Below are 14,697 nucleotides of genomic sequence, written 5' to 3'. Positions count from 1 at the left end.
TAAGACCTCTTTTTGTAGGGTCTCTATCAGTCCCCCCCCCCAAACAAGCAAACAAACAAGCAAACAAACCCTTCATCGGTGCGAAGATTACACACCCTCATGTGCCTGGCCCCAAGTCTGCAATGGCTTGAAAGATGAGTTCACCTTCCAGCGCTACCTCTGAGAACCTGGCTAGTTCTGTAAACTGGGCCTCAGTGGCCTACCTGAGATGTGGGAACAATATGTACCCCACATATTCACACGCTAGGAGTTAATTGAAGCAATGAGACCGTGTAAAAGTGACCTGAGAACCCATTGCGTGCAATACAAGCGCCAAGTATTATTTTTGTCTTTTCTGAGACAGGTCTCTCTATGTAGCCCTGGCTACATGTAGTCCTGGAACTTGGAACTTGCTATATAGACCAGGCTAGCCTTAAACTCAGAGATCTGCCTGCCTCTGCCTCCCAAGTGCTGGGATTAAGGGTATGTGCCACTATGCCAGGCTTCAAAAGTATCGTTATCAGTAGATGTTTTTAATGTCAGGCGTACTCATGGGGAACACCTGACCAAAGACCACCAGGAGAGGTACTGATGCTTTGGAGACAGGATGGCAATCTCCGTTCTGTTGAGTTTGGAGTCCATCTTTTCCACACCTACTACTAAGCACACTTGGGGTAAATAAACCTCTGCCTGGTAACCTGGTGTAGAACGTAGTATTCCAGCCTGTCTTCCATGGAATCAATCTTAACCAAAGAACTAGGGAAACGAGCTCCCGAGACTCAAATGACAGGAATGGGCTAAGTGGACAGAAAGACATTTGGGATAGGAGGAGGAGCAGGCCACCTTCTCCTGTGTGGTAGTGACGTCCTGTCTGACATACTTACACATGGTCATAATCCCAGGCCAGCCTGAACCACACAGTGAGATTCCGCCCCAAAAATAAATAAATAATCTTTAAATGTATCAAGATTGTGAATCATGTAAGTTATATTTCTGGGCTTTGGAACTCAATCCACAGGACAATGGTGATCTAGTGTCTTAAAAGAGACAGAGGCCAAAGAGCAGAGGTGAGAGAGAAAAGCTCACAGCTTGGGAGTGTGATGTTTCAGGAAGGTGGGTGAGGTAGTAAGTGGAGGTTGAGGGGGTGTTGGAAGTCAGGATACATTGTCCGTTAGACATTCGGAGACCCGAGCTTGATCTACAGCTATGGCATTTTTTAAAGAGTAAATTAGGTGAGATAAATGAACCAATCCTCCTCCGTACAGGATCTTTATACAATCCTCAGGACTTTACAAAAATAAGGAACCTTTTTGGTTTGAGTATGGGTCACCATCCCACTGGGTGTCCAGCCTGATATGAGTAGACTTTGACATCTTATGTTGTCCTCGCTATCCTGGATGTCTACCCAGCATTTCTAGGATTTGTTTTGCTCCATACCCAGAGTGGGAACCACTGAGGCCATACCTTTGGTGGTGTCCTGGATCCGACGGCTTTGGCTCTGGGGCTGTTGGTGTAGATTCCTATGTCTCCCACTGCTGCCTCTGTCTACTGGGGTAGCTGTAACAAAATGCCATAGACTGGGCAGCTTATTCACAATAGAGATGTATCCTTTACAATTCTGGAGACTGAGAAGTCTGAAAGCAAGGTACTGAAGGGAGGTCTGGGGAGGCCCTACTTCCTCACAGATAAACACCTCACCTGAGAGGAAGGGCTAGCAGATCTTGGAGCCTGTTTTATGTGTCCAACTAAGGAGTGTTCTGCCTTCATGACGTAATCGCCACCTGTTTGCATCATCACCTTTAGAGACAAGAGTTCCAACATCTGGATTTAAGGAGACACAATCATTCAGACTAGAGCCTGCCCGCCTCAAAGCGTGTGTCTTCTGTAGGAATGGAAAACTGATACACAGCAGATCTGAGCTTCATCGTCTTCCTTTCTTTGTTCCCTTTCTCCCTCTTTCTTCCTTTTCTTCCTCCTCCTCCTCTTCCTCTTTTTTCTTCTTTTTCTTCTTCCTCTACCTTCACCTTTCTCTTCTTCTTTCTTCTTCCTCAGCTCCTTCTTGTAAAACTAATTGTTAGAATCGACGGAAGCAGAAGAGTCCCACACAGGAGAGGCTGTCCCTCCAGTGTCCAGGGAGCATCGAACAAAAGCTAAAGCTCCCTTAGAAGACCTGCTATGGGGAGCAGCACAGTCCTTAGCTGTTAGAGTTCAGCCCTGAAGTTCTAAGGAGTTCATCCCAAGAGGAAATGCTTTCAGGATGATCACGTTGAAAAGCGAAACATTATTCCTGCTGGACACAAACTGGGAACCCTTGTTAAAGACACAAGTTGGGAACCCTTGTTAAGGGGCAGGGCACCAACAGCAGAGGGAGTCCTAGGTCTGTGTGTGTGTGTGTGTGTGTGTGTGTGTGTGTGTGTGTGTCCCAAGAGGTGAAGGGTTCTAAAGCTGACTTAACACTCGCTAGATGTGTCTCCTTTTTCTTAGTTTGAAGCCCAGAGTTTCTCCAGGCAATTCACATCTTCCTGTGGGGGGAAAAAAAGAAAAGAAAGGAGAGAGAGAGAGGGAGAGAGAGAAAAGAATAGAGAACATAGATGGGGCAAGGAGCACTGGGTGGGGGGAAGGAGGGGGGATATGTAATATCACCTGTAGAAGGGCCCAATTTAGGATGTCACTATTGAATTCACTGTCATTCTCAACACCTTCATGTGAGGTTTAGTCTTAAATAGTCCCTAAGCAGTGCCCCGCCCCATGCCAAGCATCTTTCTTCCTACTATCTTTAAAAGAGATGTGTATTTGTTCACTGAAAACAAAAAAAAGCAAAGAAAAACAACAATAACAAAAATCAATGATCATCAGAAGAAGTAAAGACCACTAGAGTCACCTAGTCACTGTTGTCATTTGAATGAGTATACTGCCAGATAACGCTTTCTGGATTTATTTGTTTATTTATTTATTTAGAGATGAAGGCTCATGAGGCCCAGCTGTACGGTCAAGTCTGGCCTTGAAGTTGTAATCCTTCTGCCTCTGCCTCCCAAGTCTAATGAGTAGAGGTAAGAGTCACCACGCCTCGCTTCTCCCTGCCTTTAAAAAAGTATAAATACAAAAGCGTGAGCAAGAAAGGGAGTCGAGCTCTCCGCTCTGTTCCATTCAGCCATTTACAAAGCAGCATATCAGGAGGCCACTCTTCTCCCACCAGTCCAGAGCCCTGTGAGCATCTTGATGGCTGTGTTCTCGGTCACCGTCCACCTGCTTAGCCAGACACATTAGGTTGCTTCCAGCTTTCCACTGTTAAATACCACAAGATGAGTGTACATGTGGACGGTTAAAAATGCTTTCCACAATTATCTCCTTGGGATAAATTCTTAGAAATGAAATTATGATATTTAAAGAAAACACACATTTTGCATCTGGGCACAAATCATCGAGCTGTCCTGAAAAGAGTTTGATAGCACTGTATATTCCCATCAGCCCATGCAATGAGGGTTGTCTTTTACACTTCATTTCAACGAAAGACAAAAAGGCAGCAACAGGAGCGAGTTCTTCAGGCTAGTTTCTATGTATGTATGTGACTCTGCGGGTCTCGGGGAGCCTTGCACACAAGTGTGTCATACCTAAGCTTGTGTTCTCTATGTCACCACAAGGTCAAGCTGAAATCCTACACAGATGTTCACAGAGAAGGGCACACACTCTCTAAATCCTCCCCTGCCGCTTCACTCTAGGGACACAGTCTGTTTCGGTGGCCCCCACAGCTCCAAGGGTGTTCACCATTGTCAATCTTGCCACTATCTTGGGGTCTCCTGGCCAAGACTATTAGGCAGACAGGAGGGGACGTTAGACCCAGACTTTCCTCAGAAGATTCTTCTGTCACCAGAGCTGAGAAGCAGCCACTGTGGTGGATCACAGCGCTGCCCAGAGTCCCTCTAAAGGGCCTCTGAGGGTAGGAGCCCTTCCTGACTGTGAGGCCTACCTCACAGAACCCTCCACCACCCCTGTTTCACCAGGCCACAGTTCCTCAGACCTGTTCCCCCTTCCCACATACACTCAGCTATAATCCTACAACCCGTGCACGCCCCTTCCAACGCACTCACTCGTTTTCACGTCCTTTGATTGTTATAATCTTCATGTCCTTACACTCACAATTTATAGAGTTTGATGCTTGCACACACCCACCTCTTCCCGTTCACTATGCAGTCTCACGTGGATGTGTTCGTGCACCCGAGGATGCGCAGTCACAGATCTCCCCAGGTTGCTGCCTTTGTGTTGATACAGTCACATCTCCATGTCTTCCACTCCAGCATCCACAATCCCTTCTCACGGCCTCTGAGAGGCCGAGAGTTCAGTCGTGGTCACACCTCCACCCTCTGTCTGTCTCTGAGCACATACAGTTACCCGGAGAGTCTTAGGACACCGTAGCACATTCAGACTCCCCCTTCCCTGTGAAGGGAGGATAACACTCAGACAGGACACGTGTGACGCCACACACCTGACCAAACGTTCAGGGCAGTTGTACATTTGAAGTCCAGCCTCATTGCTCCCAGTTGCTTTCTTCCACAGCAAGGTCTTTTCCGACCATTGTCCCTTTCAATCCCTGTGCCGATGCCCTGGATTGATTTTCAGAAAGACTTAGGTAAAGCAAGTAGCTCATCGGGATGGGGGCAGGCACTCAGGTAATTGGTAACAGGTGTAACTTTGAAAAAAACAAAAAAGCCAAGGTTAGAATACCAAACATAGGGCTGGAGAGGTGGCTCGGCTCAGTGGTTAAAGGCACTCTCTGCTCTTGTAGAGGACTAGAATTCAGTTCCCAGCACCCACATCAGGTGCCTTCCAACCACTTTTAACTCCAACTCCAGGGATCCAATACCCTCTTCTGGCCACCATAGACACGTATGTACAAAAGGCATGCATTCACACACACACACACACACACACACACACACACACACACACAGAGAGAGAGAGAGAGAGAGAGAGAGAGAGAGAGAGAGAGAAAGTCAGGTGGTGGTAGCACACACCTTTAATCCCAGCACTTGGGAAGCAGAGGCAGGCAGATCTCTGTGAGTTCGAGGCCAGTCTACTCTATAGTTAGTTCCAGGACAGACAGGACTGTTACACAGAGAAACCTGTCTCAAAACACAAACAAACAAAAGAAACATCAAATCATCTGGAAGGCAAAGGGGTCCAGAGGAAATGTATCTGAAGCAATCAAAATAAAGAAAGTTCTGGACACCTACTATGTCCTGGGCCCAGACACTTTATCATCTCATTTAAAATTTTTTACAGGATTTTTGTCTTGTCTTGTTTTGTTTTGAGACAGGGTCTCTCTGTGCAGCTCTGACTGTCCTGGAGTTCACTATGTAGGCCAGGCTGGTCTCAGACTTACAGAGATTCTCTTGTCTCTGCCACCTAAGTACTGGGAATGCATATGGGCCACTATGCCTGGCACTTTTCCAGTGTTTCAAAGTTTGCTTAGCTCCCTGTCATAGCAGAGAGAAGTGAGGCCCAGGTAAGGTAAGTCTCTGGCCCAAGGTTGTTCAGCTGGGAAATCGTGAGAGTAAGATTGGGTCCTCTCTGAACCCTAAGCCCAGGCTCTTCCACAGCCAAGGTCCCTAATGAATCCTTACCCTGTCCCAGACAGTATGTGTCACAGTTTCTATAGCTTCTTATAGGCAAGGAGACAGAAGCACTTGACAAAGGATCGATTTTATTGTCTTGGAGAGGAAACTTTTAACTTCAAAATAAAATTTAGCAACATTTTATAATCAGGTAAATCCTTCAAAGCGAGTAAATATTATGTGGACCATGTCTTTTCCACTGATAGGCTCACTTCAAATCAGCCTTCCTCGCTTGCTTCTCTGCAGCTCCTTGCAGCTCTCACCCTGCACCACAGGCAGAGTGGCCCCTGCTGTGACCACATACATGGTTCCTCTCTTCCACCCATCAAATGAAGTCACACTCAGGCACAAGCCTTTCACACACTAATAAGGCCACTGTGGTTTAGTCAATTAGCAAGAACATTAGGGAGCAGAGCCGAAATACCTGGGCTTCAGTTCCATCCTTTACTAACTGTAAGGCCAGGGGCAAATTGCTTTCTCTGCCTCAGTTCCTGCATTCGCAATACTGGACTAGTAATCCCTCCTTCTCGGGGTCGCTGTGAGTTTAAAGTGCTGTGATGCACATTATACAAACACCGCATATTTTAGCGACTGGAGATTTGCTGCTTGCAGTCTCACACAGACACAATGCCAGCCAATGCAGCCAGTCACTGGGACCTGGAGACATGCTGCACTGTAGATGTGTGGATGTCTGCCTGTGGTAGACTGTTGGGGATGTCGAGAAAGGGGCTCTTAAAGTTTGAGCAAGTCACCAAACAGCTCCTTTTGTGGTTTTGTGTATGTGTGTGTATTACCCATGTGTATACATATGTGTGGTACATGTGTGTGTGGGGGGTGCACATGTGCGAAACCTGGAGATTGACAATGGGTGTTTTCATCGATCACTTTCTCATCTTAACTTTTGAACAAGGTCTTTTGCTGAACCCTGAACCTGGTTCTCACTGATTGGTTGTCTGGCTGGATTAGCAAGCTCCAAGAATCCTCCAGTCTCTAGATCCTCCTCAGTGCTGGGATTTCAGACCTGCTGCCAAGCTCTGTTTTTTAATGTGTGCGATTAGGGATCCAAACTTGTGTCTCCATGCTTGTATGGCTAGCACTTGGCCAGCTGAGCCATTTGTCCCAGGGCTAACAACACTTTCCCCTGGGCTCAGGCAGCCCAGGCTATCCTTGGGCTTCCATCAGGTAGCCAAAGATGAGGATGGCATTGAACTCTGATCCTCCTACTTCCACCTACTGAGTGCTGGGATTATAGGCTCAGTTTATGTATTGCTGAGGACCAAGCCAAGGCTCTCCTACACCCAGGCAAGTGCTCATCAGCTGAGCCACATTGCTAGCCCTCAAATTTTTAAGGGAAATAAAAAGACAAAGATTTCTTAAAAACCCTGAAGTCACAATTCCACTCACCCATACCAAAATTAACTGCAATTCCTTAACTTTATTAAATACACAGTTCATATTCAAATTTTACTTATTTCCCAAATACACACATATTCATATATATATATGCCATATGTGAACATTGGCTTGTTGGAGTAAGAAATCAAACATAATCCATCCAATAATGTTTTACATCTTTCTTTAAAACCTTTATGTGAATCTCTTTTCCCTTTGAAGAATATGGGTCATTTGACCAAAAGGATATTTCTTCCACTAAACACACACACACAGAGAAGCAGTAGTAATGTACACCTTTAATCCCAGTAATCTGGAAGCAGAAGCAGGAAGATCTCTGAGTTTGAGGCTAACCTGGTCCACAAAGCAAGTTTCAGGACAGTTAGGGCTACACAGAGAAACCCTGTCTCAAAACAAAACAAAACAAAGCAAAATTTTCACAACGTTTCCTTAATGCAGAAATAGTATATTTTCTGGGTTGTAAGAAAAAAGAAGAGGGAGGGGCTGTTGAGATGAATTTGATTCCCAGAATCAGGTGCTCACAACCATCTGAAACTCCAGTTCTAGGGGATTCTAGCCTCTGCAGATGTGCATGCAGGCACGCATGCAAACACACAATAAAAAAAAATAATTAACTATGCTAGGTGGTGGTGGTGCACGCCTTTAATCCTAGCACTCAGAGGCAGGCAGATCTCTGTGAGTTCAAGGCCAGCCTGATCTACAGAGAAAGTTCCAGGACAGGTACCAAAGCAACACAGAGAAACCCTGTCTCAAAAATAAATAAATAAATAAATAAATAAATAAATAAATAAATAAATAGTAAAATTAGAAAGTGAACAATATGGATAAAGTGAAAGCCTTCTTATCCTCCCCTCCTGGAGCTCTTTAGTCATTCTGTCTCGATCTTCTCATCTTTAAAATGTGGAGATCTCCTTTCCTAGAGTTACTGAGGAAGTTAAATTAAACTGATGTTGGAAGCGTTTAGGTCAGAGCATAGCTCACGAAATCGGCCAGGGAAAGTCGCCTATGATGTTGTTAGTCATTGCTATCATGGGAAAAATGTGGAGGCACCACTAGGTTGGAGACCATTCAGCACCCTGGACAGAGACAGCGACCTCCCTCCTATCTCTAAGCCAGGCAAGGAACCAGAAGAAACTGCCGGCTTTGGGCGTGCAGTACAGCTAGGGGAGGGGAAAGAAACCTGGGATTTTCCGAATCACGTACCCCGGTACCCCTTCTGGTACAGACAATTATTTGGATACGCTCCCCGAGATCCCAGGTCATATCAGACCTGGACTCAAGTGGTCCCTTGGGCAACGGCCAAGCGGAGGGCCAAATCCGGTGCCTCAGTCTCCCTGATTGCAGACCAGGTTCCTCAGGACCGCGGGTGTCGCGGGTTCTTCTCTGAGGACCTCCGTGCTCCGCAGACAGACCACCCCCCACCATACGTGCTGTCCTCCCGAGTCGGGGTGGTGGCTGGGGGTGGGGAGAGCGGCTTCCGGAAGCAGGCCCAGAGCACAATTAGCAGGAAGCTGAGTCGCCTGCGAAGGCTGATTTAATTAGGTGACACGGTGCCAGGCAGGGATGCAGGGGGGAGGGGAGAGCAGGGTCAAAACATTTTGTAAAAATCTGTTTCACAAACGCTGCTGCTCCCCTCGGGCCAGAGAGAGATTAGGCGTCTTTGGTGCCTATCAAGGCTGGCTGGCAGTAGCTGGCCGTGGAGTAGGCCACAGTGCCTCCTCCTCATCGCCTCTCTATTGTCTAGTCCCCATGAGGACCACTCTGCTGGGGTACTGGCTGGGGTGTGGGGGAGGCGTTGATGACCTGGGAAAGAGAATTCATAAGGCAGAACACGCGTGTACACACACACACACACACACACACACACACAATATTAATTTGGAAAGATCTACTTACCAATTAACTAGCATTGCTTGGATACCTAGTCTATTTGTAATTTATACTCAATTTTTTTCAGCTCTAAAACAGTAAGGATCCTTTAGGAGTTCATGTGAGGAATTAAGGTCATGAATAGGTAATGGCAAGCAGTTGGCTATTATTGTATTAGGTGCCAGGTGAGTTGAGACCTTTGGTGCCTAATCCTCATAATGACCTATGTGGCTATGATCATCCCCATTTGACAGGAGTAGAAACTTAATGTTTAAGATACTGGCAGTATCTGACTTGATCAGGGGCCGTGTAGGAATTGCACTCGGGACTGTTTGGTGTTGAAGTCTATGTCTCTCTACCCTCCCAGTTCTGAGCTGCTTGGGTTCCCACGAGACCTGGTCTCAGTTGCTAACAGATACCAACACTCACTTTGCTCAGCTCACATCTGGTTCAACCACACCTCAGGCACCCACACGTTTGTGTAGTGCTGAGCCAAAGGAAGTCTACCATGCTCACACATATGACACAGGAGGCAGACACACAGCACCGCCCTCCTATGGAAAGAGATTCTGGAAGGTGTCATTTTGCTCAGAAGTTATGCAATCCACACGCCTGTGCCAATCTGCCATTGGTCACAAGCAAATCAACCCCTCACACTGAGAAAACTACACCCAGTCACAGAAGGGAATCACACATACACGGGCACACCAAATGTGTAACACTCTCAGATGCTGATGCTCCAAAGTAGTAAGATAGAAGACATTGCATACACACGAAGACTGATGATTTGTTTTTGCAAAACACCACTTACAGGAACGGTGTTTTGCAAAACAACAGAAATCCACAGAGATACGTCATCTCAACATATACACTATCACACACTATTTTATGGAGAGGCACAGACCTGCTTGTTGTAACATATAACACTCACACTTGAGGGTTGTAACCAGATCTAGATGGCACAGAAAAAAAAAACAGTCAAAAGTCAACTTACATTACTTATATGTCATGGACACACCCACACAGAGCAATGGGCAGAGGGAACCTTAATCTCCTGGGCACACACTCACAAGTACACAGACAGCTTCAGACCCTCTGGGAAGCTGGCTTTTACTCAAGAGCTTCCTGCCTCCCAAAGTCTTCAGGGCAAGTAAGCCATAGACTCCCCCATCCCCCACCCCCCACCTGCTTCCAGCTGAGCCCAGGGCAGCTGGGACATAATCCTCCAGCAGACGTGTGTAGTGGGTCCTGTTCAGCCGGTCTTAAGGACACCTTCTCTGTCATCACAGCCAGACCAAGTTGGGGCCAGTCAGTGGGATTTGGGTGTACCCTTCCATCTCCCCGAAATCACTCATACTCCTCCCTCCCCCCGCAGCCTCAGACCCTAGCACTCCAGAAAGACAGAGTTGCTCCCAAGCTCCTTTCTTAGCATGCCAGGTCTATCTTCTTAAACTCCTGCCCCACCTGTTGTCACCTACCTGTACAGGTGGTCTGTCTCGATGGCTCCAAACACTAGCTTTGGCCAGGTCCTGAAAGGCAAGAAGGTAGAGCCTGGTCCATCCTCTGCAAACCCCCCCCCCCGCCCCATTTCTAGCTCCCTCTGCAGCCACCCCCTCCAGCTTCAGGCCCCCTGGGCAGACCCCTCCCTCTCTGCTGCCTGCTAGCCCAGCTCTGTGCCTCTGCTCTGAAAACCAGACTAGGGACTGGGGGGAGGGGGGAGGATCCCAAGAGAGGAAGTGGCATCTGACGCCCCAGCACCAAACCTGGGGGGCTGCAGGGGGGGAAGGGAGGAGCAGAGAGGCTTCTCATTGTGTGAGGGAAATTTTATTTTTAACAGATGCTAAGGCAGATGGCGCAGAATTAACAGAAAATGGGAGAGGAAAGAGAGGAAGAACATTACTGACTCCGGAGAGAGTGGACATTAAAAAAATAAAGAATAGGGAATGAAAACAAGTTTAAGTGCTCTCTCCGGGGGGGAGGGGGGAGGGAGGGGAGCTGAGAGGCAGAGAGGGACGGAGCAGCGTGGCGATAACCAAAGGCGTGAAATTACAAAAGTAAAATTTGTGGGACTCGGGAGGGGCCGAGAAGGCCCCAGTTTCATTGCAAAACTCACTCAGAAATTACTGGTGTGATGTTTGAGCTTTTATCATTAATAATAATCGAGAAGGGTGGGGGAGACAAAAGGACTCATGGGCTAGGGGGCTCTGAGGCACCAAAAGAAAAGAGGTTTGATCTGTAAGTGGGAGGGAGTCATCTCTGGGACAGAAAGGGGAAGAGCTGAGAGGGAAAACTCAGGGACATAGAGCAGAAGCAGAGACACTGAGAATAAAAAAAATCAGAATAAAGAAAAGAGCAAACACAGGGGACAGGGGAGAAGGGACGCTACACAAGGGGAACAAACAGGAGGACGCTCAGGAGGGGCTGAGACAAAGAGCTGGACAGAGCAGAAATGATGGGGAGAGATGAGGCCAGAAAAGCAGCATCGGAAGCAGCGAGGGGCAGGGTGTGTGGGCACTCCAGTGGGACAAGGAGACCCCAAGATGACTGAGAAGTGGTCAAAGTGGTGAAAGTCAGGGACCAAGGGAAACAGGGAGCAGAGAAAAAGACAAGCAAGGGGCAGAGGCCAGACAACTGACACAGAGAGACAGAGACACAGAGAGAACCAAAGGTAGACTCTGCAGAAAGAACACAAACTAAGGCTCTGTGACACAAAAAGGGTTGAAGAGGCAGACATCTCAAGCCACACAGTCGAGATGAGAAAGAAAGGTGAGACTAGAGAAAGAAGAAGACTGAACTGGGGCAGAGTTACAGAGAGGCTGTGGGGGAGACAGCAGGGAGAGCAGGAAGGGAGGAAAGGATGGGAGACAAAGAGGAACGGCCGTTTATCTCTCCTCCCAAATTAATTGAGGCTACATCAGCCTGAGCCACTAAAACGGAGCGATTATGAATGGGTTAGTCACAGGTGGAGTTAAAGGCCTTCAGAGGGATATTAGCCAAAATTGAGTGGCTTTTAATTTCTTTCTAACGAGAGACTGTAGCTGGGGAACCAGGCACCGCCTCCGCTCAGCTCTCCTGCTAAACACGGCGTGGGGGCAGCCCAGGCCACTCACCACCTGACCTGTGCGGCATAGGCAGCCAAGTGGAAATGGCCGTGTTTATAACACGCCTGCAACATGCTTGTGACATGTCTGCAACACGCCTGCAACAATGGTGGGAGCCAGAAAGAGGTAAAGGAACCGAGAAATCCTTGGAAATAGCCAGGCTATTACAGGGACAGGAGCAGGGGCTGAACAGAATATGACATAGGAAAGGGAGAGGAAGGAGGTAAATGCTGCCATAGAAAGGCCCTCCTATGGCTACAGGGTTCCCCAGTCACCCCTGATACCATTTTGAAAGAGGAGCCATGACATTCTACATTTGAAAGTCCCCGCATAATAAAGACAGCCTGGCTGCTGGGAACAGGATGGTGAGATGGAAAGGAACTGAACTATGACTTCCTCAATCGCTTTCCCAACTCAGTTCCAGACACTCCTTCTAGTTGAGCTTTAGTTTCTGTATCTATAAAATGAGGGAGTTAAAAATCTCAAACTGTCACCAGGCGGTGATGGCGCACGCCTTTAATCCCAGCACTCCAGAGGCAGAGACAGGCAGATCTCTGCGACTTTGGGGCCAGCCTGGTCTACAAGAGCTAGTTCCTGACAGGCTCCAAATCTACAGAGAAACCCTGTCTTGAAAAAGAAAAAAAAAAGTTTCATATTGTCTTCAACACAAAAGGCCTGTAAAGGCGCCTTCCTTATCCAGGGGACTCCACTGGTGTGTGAGGGACACATAACCCAGGTGGGCACCTGTGGCCGCTTGGATAAGGTATGTGAACTGGACAGAGTGTCTTGGGTCCAGAATAAGTTCAATGACATCTCAGGCAGTAGGTGAGTAGGTGACAGATGCTGAGCTAGCTGTCCTGGATGGTGAGAGCTCATGGGGGCCAGAGAAGAGGGACATCAATAAGACTTTGTGGAGCCTGGCAAGAGGGTGGCTTGAGGTGACTCATGAAAGGTGGCTAAAAAGGAAAGGTGGCGGCATTTCTAGTGTGGATACCAAGAAGAAGGGAGGGAGGGGCACAAACCGACTGGAACTGACCGTCCATGGACGTAGAGTGGGCAGAGGGGAGAGGAAACAGCTGTGCCACATGGAGTTGTGAGGTTTGAATGTCAGCGTGGAACTCAGTGTTTCCTAAAGAGTGTCAAAGCAGTCCAGAGAGGCATTTGGGAATCTAAGCTATCTGGGTAAAGTGACTAGCTGAAAGAAGCAAGGGTATAACGTGGAGACGAGAAGGGGACAGGTGCAAGGTGGAAGAGGGAAGAACTTGGCAACCAACACACACGTGGGCTGAGCACCAGAGAAGACCTTGCTTAGGGTGTCAAGGTCAAGATCAGGACCTGGGAAAGCCCACGCATCCACAACATGCCTGCAACTCCTACACAAGAGAGGTAGAGTTGGATGGGGGTTGAGATGGACATCGAGGTGTTGGCTTCCATCCAAGAACAAAAAGACGCTGAGGGAGGCGGAGCAGCTGAATGGAAATGCATCCATCTAAATGTCTTGGTGGTCCAGCTCCTTCTCTCTCAGCCACTAATGAGCTTCCATTCCTGGGACAAGGCACTCCATCTCTGGACTTCAGTATGCCCACCTAGGAAGTGTGAGGGCATTGGCTGGGCTCAAGTTGGGCTTTCCGCTAGGTTCTGTGATTCTGGGTCTCAGAGACAAAGCGAAGAGCAGAGACCCGAAGAGGAACAGAGACAGGGACCATGAGGGAGACGGTGATAATTCTCCCTGTCCTCTCCTCCCCAGAGCCAACAACTGCGACCCCTCCCCCTGGCAACTCTATTAACACTCAATTAGGGAGGCTGATGGGCTCCAGCCTGGAGGACCTCTCCTCCCACGTACAGGCGAGCCCCCACTCAAAAGTTGGTCTGATGAGTCCATCGGGACAAGGCTTCACTCATTTCTAACTTACTCCAGGGGCAGCCACCAGCCCCTGCCTCCTCTCGCACCTTCCTCCCCGAGTAGAGCCCATAGGGCTGTGGTGGATGGAGGAGGATGGAGGGAGGATGCCAGGAGAGGGGAGCAGGGAGGGCCATGCCCATGCCAGAGACGCGGAGATGAAAGGGAGAGGGCCCTGGAGCAGAGGAAGTGGGAGGAGAGACACAAGGAAGAGCCGTGAGAGTGTGTGAGAGAGAAAAATGACAGGCCCTGAATATTGGGCGCCCTCACTTTAAATCAAGATAAAAGACTGAAGTGGAAAATGAGAGTCCGGAGAAGCCCCGGACGGCTCGGGGCGCTAATGGAAACACATGGCTGCCGGCTGCGGGCTTGTCAGCTTCCCCCGGCGCTGCCATTCCCGTCTGATAATCCGGCCTGCCATAAAATTAGACTAGCAAATACCTCCTGACAAAGATGCATGTTTCTCTCTATTGTGCCATCATAAAAAAACCTCCGCTGGTGACTCGGGGAGCCGCAAACTTCAATTTAAATTTACAGTGCTGCGGAAGGAAAGTGATATGCACTCAAAAATTTTAATAACCTATTAAGTTACGACTTCAATTTCATTTTATGAATATTTTCCTTGGGGAGCACGGCTATCACAGAGAAAGATAGAAATTTAAAAAAGATAAATAGTGCCATTAATCTCCAACATTTCTCTTCCATTATCCTTGAAAATTAGGAGTTATTTTTGTTCAGATCTTCATGTAATTAGCTCCCTCCACTTGATTCACTAGCCAGAAAATGACCATGTTCAGAAAATTAAAAATTTGTCATTAAGTGG

The 14,697-nt window shown here is 48.0% G+C and overlaps 1 long non-coding RNA gene across 1 annotated transcript; it reads right to left on the bottom strand.

Moving 5' to 3' along the window:
- Positions 1–2,913: 2,913 nt before the first annotated feature.
- LOC146893670 (uncharacterized) lies at positions 2,914–10,435 on the bottom strand. The gene is made up of 3 exons (XR_015002980.2): positions 10,352–10,435; positions 4,150–4,846; positions 2,914–3,060 (listed from the first exon to the last, which is right to left on the bottom strand). It is a non-coding gene; the product is annotated as an uncharacterized LOC146893670 (long non-coding RNA).
- Between the last annotated feature and the right edge of the window lie 4,262 nt (positions 10,436–14,697).

Source organism: Myodes glareolus, chromosome 7, assembly GCF_982192425.1.
Source record: "Myodes glareolus chromosome 7, mMyoGla1.1, whole genome shotgun sequence".
NCBI lineage: Eukaryota > Metazoa > Chordata > Mammalia > Rodentia > Cricetidae > Myodes > Myodes glareolus.
This window is presented reverse-complemented; position numbering and strand designations above follow the sequence as displayed.